This window comes from Haplochromis burtoni, unplaced genomic scaffold (genome assembly GCF_018398535.1).
Source record: "Haplochromis burtoni strain Fernald_Lab_line unplaced genomic scaffold, NCSU_Asbu1 Contig_252, whole genome shotgun sequence".
Classification (NCBI taxonomy): Eukaryota; Metazoa; Chordata; class Actinopteri; order Cichliformes; family Cichlidae; genus Haplochromis; species Haplochromis burtoni.
The window spans coordinates 30,255-43,448 of NW_024582613.1; the positions used below are offsets into that span (position 1 = coordinate 30,255).

General features: G+C 40.0%; 1 pseudogene; it reads right to left on the minus strand.

Annotated features, from left to right (window-relative positions):
- Positions 1 to 5,658: 5,658 nt before the first annotated feature.
- Positions 5,659 to 11,529, minus strand: LOC121815619 (annotated as a pseudogene).
- Between the last annotated feature and the right edge of the window lie 1,665 nt (positions 11,530 to 13,194).

Sequence of the window (13,194 nt, forward strand, 5' to 3'; positions counted from 1 at the left end):
AACTTTTATTCAGAATTTGGTGATTTAAATCTTTTAAAAATACCAATCTTGTGTCAAACTCCAGCTTCACACACCCTGTTAATCTGGCAGATTTGTTTGAAGTATCCTAAAATCCAAATTCCTAAAACCAATAAATAAATAAATAAAATAAAATAATAAAAACCTGAATTGGAATGACACACAGACGAAGTTCCTAATAGTGGTGTGCGGATCGATATTGAAACATCGATTCTTCCGATACCAGTAATTTATGTTCTAGAATCGATTCTCATATTAAAATATCGATATTTTAGTACTTTGGGGTAAATTTGTAGTGTTTCATTAACAGGAACAGTGGAAATAAACTATATCATTCGGATCGTCTAAATTGGAAGGAACTACTTCCTCTTACGCCTTAGTCATACGTGAAATACGGCTGGATAAACGTGTCACAGCCTCTGGCGTGCGCACTCACAGCAATGGCTGAGCATAAACGGAGTCATGTGTGGATGTATTTTACCTCCACAAACAGCTAAGACGCGGTTTGCGATACATGTGGCAAGACAGTGAGGTGTTGTGACAGCACCATTAACCTCGTCAAACACCTGAGAGTAAATCATAGAATATGATGAGCTTATGTTGAGGCGAACTGAAGAGGAGTAGAGGGACAGACTCAAGCGCAGACCACAAACTCCTTTCGAACAAGAGTGAATTTATTTACAGTGATCTGCCACAGTGCAATATATATACAAAGGTGTTTGGGGGAAAGGGCCAGGGTTCCAGGGTCCAGGAGTGAAAGGGGCCGGAGTCCAGGGGAGGGGGTTTCCACACACAAACAGCTCCTCTTTTCTCCACCACTCTTCTTGCTCAGTCACAGTTGCACAGGGAACGGGTCCGGTGCCGATCTGCGATGCGTTTGTTCTTCTCTTTTGTGCGTAGTAGGGCCGCTTGAGTGGCCCACCAAACTCGACAACACCTGTGTAAATTCATTTCTTTTGAATTAATCCCTTCTTCTGAAATATAAGAACCTCTCCTGGTTTAAATGGCACTTTGGATTTCCTTACTTTCTGTTCCGCTCCCAACCCCAAATAGATGCTGACAAGCTGACACAGTAACATGGAAGAGGGAAAGAAGTTGGAAGGGGAAAAAATAAACCTAATGCCTAACAATGAAAAATGTAAAATAAGATCAATAATAATAATAATGATAATAACGGTAAAAGATGAAGCAACACGTTTTTAGTTTCTTGTTTATTCCAAATGATTAAACATGTCACATTTAAATCATTCCAAATGATTTAAATGTGACATGTGATGACAAACACCATAATGTTTGTCATCACATGCTTAAACTCATCATATATTTTTGCATATGCTGAACAGGCAGTCAGACATGCTGTAACTGTGGGGTAGAAAACTGCATGAACACCATACGGCAGGGGTCTCAAACTCCAGTCCTCGAGGGCCACTGTCCTGCAACTTTTCCATATGTCCCTGTCGCACAACCAGTTCTCACTCCCGACGCGTAACACACCTGGTAGGTCATTAGCAAGACTATAGAACTTGACTGCATGCTGAGTTGGAAATTCAGCCATTTGATTCATGTTACAGCAGCTCATGAGTGAATGAACATGGTGCAATAAAAGTATTTTTAGAAGTATATGTTTCCAAATACATGCATTTACTTACTCGATGTTACAATATTTCTGAGAGCTCGTTTTTAAGCCTCCCAGTTATCAGTTTTATGATCACAGTATTGCTTTAACATCATTGAGACTACACAACACATTCATCCCTGACCTCCTCATATCCAGCTGAACAGGATTACTATACTGTGTAGATTTACACATTCTTTCGTGGAACATCGAAATCCATTGTGTTGTGTAGATTTTTAACATATCTCCTGGATCATTACTAACTGTATGTTTGGTTTTACTTGTAGAGTTGTTGTAAGGCCAGACAAGGAGCTCGAACAATTTTATGGTTACCAAAACAAAACAAGCCAAAAAAAAAAAAAAAAAAAATAATAATAAAAAAATTTAAAAAAAAAAAAACTGTGTGGAAACGGTAAGAGTGTGCAGATCATCCAGCAGAGGGCACCATTATATCAAAAAAACTTCAAATTGGCTTAAAGATTTATTTACCCTCTCAGGCTCAAATTAAGTTTTTGTTGCTAATGCTACAAAAGAATACCTCAGTGGTACTTCTGAGGAAAAAAAATAAAACATATGTATGTGGGGTAATCAGGTTGTTAGCTTTTACTTGTATGCAAAAAATCTGCAAATGCTGCCTTAAGGCTTTATTAAATCGAAGCAATCGTATTAAAGTATAATTACTACTTTTGGTGGTGGCTGTAAATGCTGCACTTGAAGCACAGTCCTTACCAGTTAGAGCATTTTAAAGATGTCGAGGTGAAATATTGAGGACAATTTTTTCAAACTTGCTAAATGTGTCATTTATAGAAGAGAAATAACAGCTTTTGAAAAATTGAACGTTGATCTGAATTCTGAGAAAGCTGCAAAAAGTTAGCTGGAAAATGAACAGTGCAACAGATTTCACAGAATCTGGTGAAAAAAAACAAACTAAATTCATTGTGGTTGGAATCTGTTTTAATCAAGATTTTCATGGATTCGTGCACATTCTCCACTTCCTGGTATCAAACAACAAACATTTTACAGTTGTTACACCCCAGCCCAGGGAAAACTGGCGTGCAACATAAGAAAATAAAAATAAGGAGAAATGCCCCCACACTCCCTGCTCTCAAGGAAGACGAACCAACAAAAAACAGCTACCACGGATTTCACAACAGCCAGTCAATTTATCAAGTCCCAAAAGGTAGCAGGCGTCAGGGTGAGCATGGCCAAAACAACAAACAAAAACTCTAGAAATGAAATGCAGCTGGCTTACCTTCACAGAAAACCCCAAACGAAAATTACAGGTGTCTTACCTGCCTCCCTAACCAAAAACAGGAGAAAAGGTTCCCAAAGAAAAATGGCTTCTCACCCCTACAGCTACCGAGTAAAAACAGTATCGACAACTATTTACATCTATATACAACAAACATAGTGATGGCCCGCTTGAAGCTGACGCTCCGGAGCGTGTGTCGAAAAAAACAACACACTGGTTCAGAAGCACTGTGTCGAGGCTTGCTTCGTTTGGCAAAAGTCACGTGACCAGTGACGTCCGAAGCTTCATTACGCACGTAACTGCTTCGGTACCTGATTCAAACGGATATAAGGAAGTGAATCATCCACGGGATTCGTGGAGTGTGTTGATGGTGACAGATAGCGACGAGGTGATCATTCCACTGACAGATATGGAGCCAGCGAGGAAGAGAGGACGTTCTGGCGTGTGGGAATATTTTGAGTTGATTTTGCTCAATTCATTTTATCTGCCGAAGTGAAAAACTTGAAATGTCCAAAATCATGTTTTCATAATGTAAATATCATTACAGCATATGACTTTAGGAACACTTCCATGTGAATTAAAGCTAATGAAGACTACAAAAATGTATTTGACACTATACGTACATTACATTGCTACACAGTTTAGAAAATCATTTTGTTTATTGTTTTTAGGTGATAGTCTGCAGGACCCAGGAATACCTGCATATCTACCAGCTTGCAGTGTAGTTCCTGCACTCCACAGCCTCTTCTGTTCCATGCAAGTGGATTTTCTCCAGGGCAGGAGAAACTATTTCTAAGAAAAGAAACAGACTCAGCCAGCGCACAGTAACACTAATCCTCTTTTTAAATGTAAATAACAAAAGGGCTACCTGACATAGATCATGTTTTTACTTTGCAAGTTCTTGATTAGGGGTGGGTTTTGATTATCGCCTTTCTGATTACAATCCATGCTAAATTGAATAAAGTGATATTGATTCATTACAATCCTGTGTCGATTTGTAAATTAACGTTATTATGCCTGAAACGCCAGCATCTCAGGTTAAACCTCACAACATGTCGTCAAACACCATACAGCTAAAACAGTAACTGGGAGCAGGTTTACGGATTCTGCATACAAACGTAAACACAGAGCGCGGACCCGACGCGTCAGAGTCAGATTTTGAGTTCGGGTCCGCGCTGTGTTTGCCTTTTTTTTTTCGCTGGCTTCTGCAGCTGCAGGTTTCATAACTCTCTGTTTACATCTCTAATTAAGTCTCACATGTGTCAGCTTTCTTTTAATAGATACGAAATTATGGATATATACTGTTAAATGATCAGAATTGTAATATTTCTGACTGAGGCAAAACTTTCCAGATTCCAATCAAATTGAATCGGATCCTGTATCGAATCAAAATGATTCTACAAATCAGTGACGATGCAGCCGTACTCAGCCCTAAGCATTTTCCCTTTCCAGTTCACAATCAATCCCACCCCTAGGTCAAAAATATGTATAGGACAATTGGCCTAATCTAATATTTTGTATGAACCTGTCCAGCTGTCCAGTGATTAAACGACAAGTAGATGGAGGCAGGACTTCACAGCAGGGGCATACTCCATAATGTGCTGTGCATTCTCATATGTATATTATATATATTGCTCACTTATTGTATTTACCAACATCAAGGAGTTATGAGCAAAGAAAGGCCACACCATAGTGCATGTTTAAATAGGGAAAGTTTATTGATCAAAATGTATTACGCAAATACGCATTACATTTTTTTCAGCCCCCCAATCGAGAAAACAAAACCAATTACATGTTCAAAGCAACGGAACGGTGGCCCAATATCAGAGAGAACTCCACTCTTGAGTGAGCAGTGATGATTGAGCAGTCCGTTTTATTTTGCAGATTCAAGCTGCTCTTCAAAATTTTCACCACCAGATGTCACCGGAGAGGACTGTGTTGAAAAGCTTCGAGTAATGAACCGTTTTTCAATACAAGCTTCAGTGCTTCGGAAAGCTTCATTTGGCCATCACTACAACAAACTATTTACAAACGGGGAGATCCTGACAAAACTGAAACACAGGGCTTAAATACATAGAGGGAGCAATCAGGGAATGGACAACAGGAGGGAAACACAGCTGGGGCAAATCAGAACTGACGAGACAAGGAAGCGTAAACTGAACACACTGAGATAAGACAGACCTTCAAAGTAAAACAGGAAACACATAACAGTCACGCCTAACACAAAACACTGACAACATTGGATCGTAACACAGTGCTCAGGATGACTTCATTTACATGCAACAATTTTGTTTTTTTCTTTAAAAATAAAAAATAAAAAATAAAAAAATTTAAAAAAAAAAGGTTCAAATTCATATTTTGAATGATCACTTTCCCCCCTGTAAACCTCTCTGATATAAAAAGCTTACATTTAGATATGATAAAAACAACTGAGTCACTGACTCAAAGCAAAATAAATGTGACTTAAAGCTTTATTAAATGAAGCACGTCTAATTAAAGTATATTACTACTTTTGGTGGTGGCTGTAAATGCTGCACTTGAAGCACAGTCCTTACCAGTTAGAGCATTTTAAAGATGTCGAGGTGAAATATTGAGGACAATTTTTTCAAACTTGCTAAATGTGTCATTTATAGAAGAGAAATAACAGCTTTTGAAAAATTGAACGTTGATCTGAATTCTGAGAAAGCTGCAAAAAGTTAGCTGGAAAATGAACAGTGCAACAGATTTCACAGAATCTGGTGAAAAAAAACTAACTAAATTCATTGTGGTTGGAATCTGTTTTAATCAAGATTTTCATGGATTCGTGCACATTCTCCACTTCCTGGTATCAAACAACAAACATTTTACAGTGCTCAGGATGACTTCATTTACATGCAACAATTTTGACTTTTTCCTTTTTTAAAAACAAAAACAAAATGCTTCAAATTCATATTTTGAATGATCACTTTCCCCCCTGTAAACCTCTCTGAAATAAAAAGCTTACATTTAGATATGATAAAAACAACTGAGTCACTGACTCAAAGCAAATAACTATAAAATATGATACAAAATAAGCAGCCCGAGCATCCTCAGGTCATGGTGTTGCTCACAGTCCCATCACAGAGGGAAGCACAGCAGCACCTGTGGATGAATGGAGAGTGCATTCAGTCCACTCAGACGGACTATCTCATGTCCGAATCCGGGACTTTCCAGTTCAGCTGGAAGCCTTTGTCGTAGACTTCGTAGAGCACCTTCATCACGTAATGATTCCCTCCTTCCTGATACAGCTCCAGGTACTTCCTGTAAAGCTTCAGGGCCGTGCATGAGTCCTCCGTGCTGTCGTGGGTTTCTCCCTGGATGTTGAGGCCTGTGGACATGAAAAAAAGGTCAGGAATGATTAAAATGAAAGTGTTCAGCTTCAGATTACAGTGTGGATATGAGGAATTGACACGTACTCTTTAGTGCATGAACTCAAAAAAGCCTCTAAATACTTTGTTGTTCAGATTTAATTCCAAGATGAGTTTGATGACAACTAAAACATCATGAACTATACTGACTTCGGTAACATGAGCGGATTATCCAGTTTACATATTTGGATCCTAATCCCTCTCACTGTAATAATGTGATTTAATTCTATTACAGACTCATATTTGGATTATTTGGATTTGATTTTGTTTTTTTGTTTCTACTAACTTACCAAGAAAATACCAAGCAAGGAATTTCAGAGAAATCATCCTCTTGTAGGGCAATCGGAAGAGGTGCACGGTGTCGATAACTTGATCTTTGGGAACCTTAAGAAACAGAAAATAAAAAACATTAAAATCAAAGCACATCTATAAAAAAAATCACATCTTTAAACTATATGAACTAATTTGAAATTTAAAACTGATGAAATAACGTACCACTAAATTAATGACACGAAAGTCATTCTGCAGGCCGTGGCCGACGAAGCGAACTCCTGCATCGATGAGGAAGCGTAGCTTCAGGTAGGTCGACTTCAGCGTGGTCACGTGCTTAGAGGATACTGTGGCATCCAGGTCTCCAGGTTCGATTCCAGAGTATTTTGTCAAATAGTCGACCACCTGGAAGAACAAATTGACAAGTTAGCGGGTGGATCCTTGAAACATTATATATTCATTCTTTTAGGTCATCGTGGTCTTTTCTCTCTGCAGCTTCTCACCTGCTCCTGAGTGGAGATGTAGTCATCGATGAAGGGGACCCCCTCGTTGGGCCCCTGACCCCTCACACAGGTGATCCTGGCCACAGACATCTGACTGGGCGTGATGGTCGATTTGGTGCCGTCGCTATGCAGCACTGCTTCCTCCTGCAAACGCACACATTCAGGGGTCAAATTTGTTTTAAATACTTGAGTCAGATTAGCTGAACTACTGAAAATATGTACTAGGAATATTTAAAATTGTTTTTGATCCTATATTATAATAAATGATGGTATCATAGCCAGACTTACCTCACTGAGCTTTACAAACTCAGCGTCCAGCCCCACCAGGTCACCAGCCTGCGGCATCTCACTGACTGTGAGTGGGATGAAAGTGGCGTCTGTCTTGCTCTGCTTCTCAGTCCGATATAAGTCGGATTTGACTTCAGACTGATTGTGCTGACACTCACTGCGGAGGTCGTATTTGATGTGGTAGTTTCTCTTGGCGTAACACAGGATGGCTGGCACTTTCCAGCTCACATCAAACTGTGCAGCCTCAGTCTGAAAACAAAAGGAGAAACATTTTTAAATGACTGCACACATTAAAGTTAGCATGAATAAACAAGCAGGAATCTTATCTAGGATCCTTACCTTCTCAATCGGCTCAATGAGGAAGTCATTGAAGAGGTACCACTGCTGGCGAGAGACTCCCTGAAATAATAAAATCATTTTGAATGTTAAAAATGAAACTTTTTGTAGTCAGCAGATGTCAAATTTTCTTATCTAAGCGTCACTCACCTCTTTTCTTTGGTGGTAGGTCTCACCCACTTTGATGTGTGCGACCAGATTACCACCCGCGCCAGCGTCCAGGATGTGCGGCACCGTGGCCACCAAGTCATACAGAGAAGCTCCCTCCGCCTGTTCAGCAGCACTTAACTAGTAACAGAAAGTGCAAATAATTGTAAGATAAACTTTTTTATTTCACAAAGTTGAGAAATTCATGTGTTACAGAAACAAAAACACTAAAACCAACCTATAGTTCAATATCTACAATGCTTCAGATTAGTGTAATAATGTTTTAAAAATATTGCTCCTGGAAATATGGTTTTAATTTTGAAGTGAAATTTTAACTCGGTAATGAAAAGTTACTCAGTTATTTCTTCAAGTGCAAAGATCAGCTGAAAATCTAAAGTCCTCACCTCCTCGCCCTCAGGCCAGCTGCTGATCTCCAGTCTCTGACTTTTGCTGAGGGACATCTTGAGAGTGGCGGGGATCCACACGTGACGCTGATCCTGATCTGTCTTCTGCATGGATTTGTTGAAGGCGTACTATAAAAACAGAAACATGGGCAATCATGTGAATAATGAACAGATAAATCATTACTTTCTTTTAACTGTATTTAAACACGGTGAATCAGTGGCTTACCTCGGCCTGAAGCTTCCAGAATTCGGCCTCTTTGCTGCTGTTCACCTCACAGTTTATCACCAAAACATCTGGGAGACGTCGAATGTTGCGGGTCTGCACCTACAGTGTAACACAAAGAAATGATTACCCTGCACAACAGGTAACAATCAACCATAAATGAATTGTCATTATGAGTGAATGAAAGCTGTAACTCACTGTGGGCTGATGCTTGTCACAGTTTCCACACCATGTGTGAGATCTCTGCTGCAGGCAGATGCTTTTCTTCAGGATCTCAGCAAAGTCGTGCTCCTTTATTCTTTCTCCTGAAGTGTCAAAGTACAATGAATATCAGTGTATACATCAAATCAAGCAGATATTTCCCTCTGCTCATTCAAAAACTAAATTAATTCAAACCATTATGTAATCATTAATAGTTCAAGTTTCAAAGACAGAGTAATTCACAGTCACAGATATCCATGCTCTCAGTGCTCTCAGACTCACCTTGAGAGTCGGGGTAATGCATGTTGAACAGCAACATGAGAGAGGAGTGGACTGTTTCTATGCCACAGAGACACAGGCTGCGGTTCTCAACTTCAGAACAAAACAGCTCTCTAATGACAGAGTCGCCAGAGGAGCCCAGAGAACTGCAACACAAACACAAATCACAATTTCAGAAACCAGAAGGAAAACTCTGCATTTATAAACAAACATAATGATAAGACAGTGTCCAGTAAGAATGCAGGTCAACAACGATGTGTTTTACCTGCTCCTGGTCGTCCTGTAGGCCTGTGGATCCTCCTGCTCCTGTGTCTCCTGGAAGAGCTGGTAGAGGATGAAGTGATTCCATCTCTGGATTAAGCGACCTAGCTCGACTGTTCCTATCGTCTCCTCACAGTTTGAGAGGATCAGGCCCATCTCTTTGGCTTCAGGGACGTTTCGAAGTGCTCTGAGGAAGTTGCTGGCCTTAAGGAAGAAGACATTAGAGGTTACTTTGGGCAGTCACAACAAAATGAGATTTCAAAGTAAGAGCCTTGCAATCCCCAACAGATTGAAAACAAAGAAAGAAAGAAACTTACCTGACATGGATCTCCTTGTGACAAATCCAACATGTGGAAGAGGAAGCCGAGTTCACAAGCCAAACAAAACTCCTTGTGGCACAAATGATTCTGAACAAGGCAGCGAACTGGCTCCAGGAAGTATAACACCTAAGATGCAAACATAAAAGACCCATGGAACATTTGACAAATTGTCTCATATTAAAAATTAAATGTACACATTGTGAACCTTCAGCTTCTTACCTGGATCATGCAGTTACAGTAGGCGTTGGGAATCTGCGGCTCCAGGCCAGCAAACAACGTCCTGTTGTAATGTTTGAAGTCAAAATCTTCCCGTCCACGTTTAGAGTATTTAATTGTCACCTGAAGCATAACAAACACATCTTCGTCACGTGTTTGGGAAATCAAAGCTTGTAGCAACACTCTAGAAATTGTTACATATCATATTTAACGGTATCTCTATGCAAACCAGGGTGAAACATAGCAAGTCCAACCTTTCTGTACTTTTCGGGAACAGTGTGAAGGAGCGGCTCTTCATCACTCTCTGTTGGAGATTCAGGGATGTGGTTGTAATAACCAGGTGACCCTTCTTTATTTGCAGGGATCTGCAAACAACAAACAGGAAAAAAAACTTAAAATACACCACGTGGAGATGGGTTTAACTTTTTTTGTAAATTTATTACAATATTGTAAAAATTACAGTTTAAAAGAGCAATAAGTTTTTCACATACCTGGTTACAGGGGCAGGCGGAAGGATTTTCCACATAACTGTTGAAGCCAACAGTTTCAATAGTTTGTGGGATTTCTGGGTCCATCCCAGGAGCCCACCTGTTGAAAAGAAACATGTTTTAGATGGAAACCTTTAATGGGAACTACATGAGACTCTAACCATTTATATCAACTGGGGAAGACTCGACATTATCTTACAAACTTTTATTGAATCTGAAAACAATATTTATGAACGCTCTAATGCAAACTCTTCAGTCTCGTTAGTGATTGTGTTACCTTGAGCTGGGTGTAGCCTGGGCAGTGGGGATGGGAGAGCAGGGCTGCAGGTTATGATTCCAGGCCAGCTGAGGCTGTGCATCCACAACGCAGGGCTCTCTGAAGTAGACGTTAAACATAACGTCCCGAGTATCAGACCAGAGACGCACACATCCCCCCGAATCTCCAAAGGCTAAGGCTTGTTTGCTGGATGAGACCTCAAAACTTGTGAGAAAGTGGCCGTTTGTGTTGACATGGAAAATATCCACCATGTTGGCGAGGCCAGTGGGCTCACAGAACTGACACTCACCTGGAAAAAGACACAGAATGCAGGCAGTTATAGCAAAGCCACAAATCACACAAAGATTTTGTATGTCACATTTATTGGCCAAACATAGTAAGACTATGCTACAGAAAACTGGACTAAAGAATCCTGAAGCCAGCTTCATACCTGTCTGTGAGATGATTGCGAGCCGTGACGTGTAGGTAGGAAGGAAGCGCACGAAGAAAGGATCCACATGCACCCAAAGGGGGGTTGCAGCTCGCATCATGCGGAGGTCATACACCATCAGGAAACGTTCATTCAGCCCTCGGCTGGAGAACCCACTCACAGCCAAAAGGTTTCCTGAACATCAAAGTCTGACAGGCCGCCAGGAAATGCGTCAAACTTTTGTGTCCTAAATGTGCGCAAGTCTCGAAGGGTCACCTGTTATCAGCAGAGGGTCAGTGTTAGAGAGATATAAACCAAACCTCATCAAACTGATCCAATCAGGTGATACTTACTTTGCCAGAAGGGTGCCCAAAGACGAAGAAACGATTGGTCTGACGCATTATTGTCACTCCAGGTGCCTCCACTGTGAACTGAAAGGACAATCAAGACAGCAGACAGTCAGACACTCGCTGTGAAGTCAGTTGTATGATGTGCCAGTAGTGTAAGCATAGATAGTTGTGGATTTTGATAAGCATAAGCCTGGTGTCTTACTTTTTGAGTTTCTTGAAGTGTGTTCATGTCAATTTCAACCACATAGTTTTGTAATCCCCCCATGAGCAGCATGTTATCAGTCATGAGGATTTACCATTAAAAATGAATGGACTGACGAACTCCACAACAACAAAAAAAGTGCCACAGAAAAAAACTAAAGTGGATGACCCTGAATCATTTGCTTGGTTAAGAAAAACAACGTCACAGCATTTTGCCAAGTGACGCTAATGAGGATGTAGCCGAGCCATTGTTGATGTCTACGAGAGAGACCTTCATGAATGTAAATAAAAATGGTTTACAACAAGGTGCAAACTCATGGCTCCACTCAAAAACAAGGCCAGAATAGATTTTACCAGGAAAAAAAGACACTAAAAGAAACTGCAGTTTGGGGGAAAAAAGTGAATAGATGAAACCAACTACGAATGATTAGAAGAGATCTGAAGCATACCATATCATACGTTTGCTGTGGTGGACAGTTTTATGGCATGGCTGGTGATAGAATTGGGTACACTGTTTATTGATGATGTGACCGCTGATAGGAGCGGCATGAATTCTCAATTGTTCACGGCTTTACTCTGTTCAGATTCAGTCGAATGCTGCAAAGCTGATCACACTGACCCTGTGAGCAGTGCAAACAGATAATGATCCGAAGCATACTACAAAAGAAACCCAAAAGCTACCAAAGAAGTGTGATGTTTTTAAATGACCAAGTCAGTCACTTCATCTCAACCTAACAAAGGATGCATTTCAGTTATTGAAGACACAAAGTGAACACAGCAAGACTGCGAAACAAGCAGCAGTAAAGACCTGGCAGAGTATCTCGTATAGCGAAACACCATTTGGTGAGGTCTGTGTCTAACAGTAACTTTGTGTACATTTAGATTGATACATAGAAGTGTGTCATATTTGCATAAACTCAAAATTATTAGGGTTATGACAAAATAAAAGAAAATATAAAAAAAGAAAAATGTGAGAATTCAAGGACGACATTAATTCAAGGCACACAAAAAGTATTCATACCCAAAATCTAGTAAAAGTGCGTTTGAAGCCAAAGGCAATAGCCCCACCTGCTGGCACTACGAATCACTACACCCTTATGAGACGCGAGTTCGTCGCCGCCATATTGCAGCGGTGTTTCTGAGCAAATTCAAACTGGATGACCAGAGACGGTAACATTTATCATGTAGGTACTTATCTTACAATATTTAACCGTCTGTGTTTTAATTTCGACAATTAGAAATAATATTTCTAGCCTGCACAGTGTTGCAGGTTTCATGAAGTGGCAAACATTATTTTCCGTAATGCTAATACATACTGTACAAAATCTGGAGTATTTGTTTATATTTACATGCGCAGCTGCTGATGTAATTCTGCTGACGTATGTGTGTGATTTTTACAACTGCTGATCTACGTTCAGTGCAAGCAACGAGGCGATTTTGCTTGAAATGTGGAACCGCGAGACTTCCTAAAGTTTTATGTGGTTTTTGGTGTTCGTTACAGTCATGTGTGTATGTATTCAGCTCTCTATTTCCACAAATTTAAACAAAATATTATACTAGTTTACTAAAACAAGTATAGCCTTATGTTAGACCAATAGAAAAAAAAAGCAATTAACAAAAAATAAAGATACGTACATATTTTGTAATGAACATATTTTTAATTTGACAAAGTATCATTCATAGTGCCTACAACGTGCAGGGACGTGCAGAGAGGTTTAAAGGGGCGGGTGCTCAAAGTTAAAAAGGGGCA